This window comes from Lolium rigidum, chromosome 7, assembly GCF_022539505.1.
Source record: "Lolium rigidum isolate FL_2022 chromosome 7, APGP_CSIRO_Lrig_0.1, whole genome shotgun sequence".
Taxonomy (NCBI): domain Eukaryota; kingdom Viridiplantae; phylum Streptophyta; class Magnoliopsida; order Poales; family Poaceae; genus Lolium; species Lolium rigidum.
This window is the reverse complement of record NC_061514.1, coordinates 68203597-68207426: the sequence shown is the minus strand read 5'-3', so window position 1 is coordinate 68207426 and position 3830 is coordinate 68203597.

The window sequence follows — 3830 nt, the reverse complement described above, 5'->3', positions numbered from 1 at the left end:
TTCCACCGCACCCACTCTAACCTACCAGCAGGTGGAGGAGCTTTGCGCCTCGAACTACCCTTGCCCACCGGGCTACCGCGTCCCCGCCGGGCTGGAGCCTAAGCGCCGGCGGCGTGCCGGTCCCTCCCTCCCTCGAGTGCCGCGCGCCGGGCAGCCATCACGAACCACTACTACCTCGACCTCACGCCGGAGCAGCGGATGAATCCCCGCTGGCATCCCGATAACCAGCATACTTGGGACGCCTTCTTCATCAATCGGCGTGAGAGGGCGCTCGCCAGGTATGAGGAGGACGGTCCGCCTCCCGGGAACTTCCACGAGGCCGGCCGTCGGCTATGGTGGTACGGCCGGACTCGCAGAGCGTCATGGACTACATCACGGCCGGCGATATCCCCGCCTGCGCTACCCTCGGTTCGAGCCACGAGCGCCGCCCGACGACGGCGACGACGACGCAGCGACGACGACGGCGGTAACTTAGAAGGCGACGACTACCGGTACAACGGCGGCGACTATGAAGACTACGAGTATGCATATTATACGCCTAGGCAGGAGTATGACTAAATCACTCCAAATTTCATGTATCATCAGTGCTATCTCTCGAATCAATCGAATCATTCGAAAATGGACACCAAACACATCACGGGCAATATAATTCACATGATCCATTCAACAAAGTTTGGTACAATAAATTATTACACATCATTTCTTCCCTTGTGTCCCTGCTTGCTTACGATTGGGCCGTATCCATGGAGCATCCTCATCATTTAACTTAATGCTTGGATCGGTGTTCACTTTGAAGGGCGGAATTTCACCAAACATATTATAATCTTCCGACATGTCTGTCTTGTCCTCCACTCCCACGATGTTTCTTTTCCCCGAAAGAACAATGTGGCGCTTTGGATCATCGCATGATGTACTGATCGTTTTCTTATCTTTCCGTTTCCTCGGTTTGCTACTCATGTCCTTGACATAGAAAACCTGAGCGACATCTTTCGCTAGGACGAATGGTTCGTCAAGGTAACCAAGATTGTTGAAATCCACCATTGTCATTCCGTATTGCTGGTCCACCTTTACCCCACCTCCTGTTAGCTTGAACCATTTGCACCGGAACAAAGGGACCTTGAAGGAGGGTCCATAGTCAAGTTCCCATATCTCCTCTATGTAACCATAATATGTGACCTTTTGCCCATTCTCGGTTGCTCGCATCAAAGCGGACACCACTGTTTTGGTTGGTGCTCTTTTTATCTTGGGCGATCGTGTAAAATGTATTCCCATTTATCTCGTACCCTTGGAAAGTCGTTATAGTCGAAGATGGTGTCTTGGCCAACATGTACAGCTGATCTACAACCTCATTGTCACTCATTAAATGTTTTCTCAACCAACTGCCGAAAGTCTCCATGTGGGCCTTCCTAATCCAGGATTCAGGCTTCCCCGGGTTGTCCGAGCGTAAAATATTCTTGTGTTTCTCAAAGTACGGAGCCACCAAGCTGGAATTGGTCGAACCGTGTGGTGTGCTTCGATCGGAGAATGGCCGTCCATACATATCGTTGATTTCCTTCCGATCGTGCCTTTTCCACTTAGTCTCCCCTCGTGCCGCGATCGAGGAAGACCAATCGGCTTAAGGTCGGGAACAAAGTCAACACAAAACTCAATTACCTCCTCATTTCCATAGCCCTTGGCGATGCTTCCTTCTGGCCTAGCACGGTTACGAACATATTTCTTTAATACTCCCATGAACCTCTCGAAGGGGAACATATTGTGTAGAAATACCGGACCGAGAATGGAAATCTCTTCGACTAGGTGAACCAGGAGGTGCGTCATAATATCGAAGAAGGATGGCGGGAACACCAACTCGAAACCGACAAGACATTGGACCACATCGTTCCGTAACCGTGGTAGAACTTCGGATTGATTACCTTCGAGAGATTGCATTGAGGAATGCACATAGCTTCACAATGGCTACTCGAACATTTTCCGACAGAGCCCCTCAAAGCAATCGGAAGCAATTGCGTCATAATCACGTGGCGGTCGTGAGACTTCAGGTTTTGGAACTTTTTCTCCGCCATGTTTATTATTCCCTTTATATTGGACGAGAATCCGGACGGGACCTTAATACCGCTCAGGCATTCAAAAAAGATGACCTTCTCTTCTTTGGTCGGAGCGTAGCCGGCACGACCTTGAAACCATTCCGGATGTCTGGTCATCGGGGTCTTTCAAGCGTTGCTCGGTCCTCGCCGTGCTTCCTTTGTATCATTTGTCTTCCCATACACGCCCAAGAAGCTTAGCAGGTTCACGCAAATATTCTTCGTAACGTGCATCACGTCGATTGCAGAGCGGACTTCTAGGACTTTCCAATATTCTAGCTCCCAGAATATAGATTTCTTCTTCCACATGGCTACGTGCCCGTCAGCTCCCTTCGGAACTGATTGTCCGCCAGGACCCTTTCCAAAGATGACTTTCAAATCCTTGACCATATCAAATACCTCAGCACCAGTGCGTTCCGCAGGCTTCGGCCGGTGATCTGCCTTGCCGTTGTAATGCTTGCCGCGCTTTCTTACGTTATGATTTTTGGGAAGAAATCGACGATGCCCCATGTACACGTTCTTCTTACAATTTGGCAAATGTACACTTTCAGTCTCATGTAAGCAGTGTGTGCATGCATTGTATCCCTTATTTGACTGTCCCGAAAGGTTACTAAGAGCAGGCCAATCGTTGATGGTTACGAAAAGCAAGGCTCGTAGGTCAAATTCCTCTTCTTTGTGCTCATCCCACACACGGACACCAGGTCTGCCCCACAACTGTAAAAGTTCATCAACTAATGGCCTTAGGTACACATCGATGTCGTTGCCGGGTTGCTTCGGACCTTGGATGAGCACTGGCATCATAATGAACTTCCGCTTCATGCACAGCCAAGGAGGAAGGTTGTAGATGCATAGAGTCACGGGCCAGGTGCTATGGCTGGAGCTCTCTCGCCGAAAGGATTCATGCCATCCGTACTTAGACCAAATCTTATGTTCCTTGCGTCAGCTGCAAAATCTTTAAACTCTCCGTCGATCTTTCTCCATTGCGTTCCATCCGCGGGGTGTCTCAACTCCCCGTCCGACTTACGGTCCTCTTTGTGCCATCTCAACAACTTGGCATGCTCTTTGTTCCCGAACGGACGTTTCAACCGTGGTATTATAGGAGCATACCACATCACCTTGGCGGGAACCTTCTTCCCGGGTTTCTGGCCCTCGACATCGTCACCGGGGTCATCGCCTCCGATCTTATAACGCAATGCGAGTGCATACCGGGCATTCATTCAAATTCTCGTATTCACCGCGGTAGAGGATGCAATCGTTGATGCATGCATGTATCTTCAGAACCTCTAAACCTAGAGGGCAGACAACCTTCTTTGCTTCATACGTACTGGAGGGCAACTCGTTATTCTTTGGAAACATATTCTTCAACATTTTCAGCAAGTTTTCAAATCCCGAGTCAGCTACACCTTCCCGTGCCTTCCATCTCAGCAAATCCGAGTGTGCAGCCCAGCTTTTTCAGACCATTATCGCATCCTCGGGTACAGCGACTTTTTGTGATCCTCTAACATGCGATCCAAATTCTCCCTCTCCTTTTCAGTTTCGCAGCGACTCCGTGCATCGGCAATGGTCCGACCAAGATCATCAGCGGGCTCATCACGTGCCTCTTCTTGATCACCTTCCCCTTCACCTTCCCCACCTTCAGCATCATCCATGAAAGTATCACCGAAATGATCAAGATAGCTCTCATCGATGTCATCCCCTTCTTCATCTTCTTCCATTATAACCCCTCTTTCTCCATGCTTGGTCCAACAA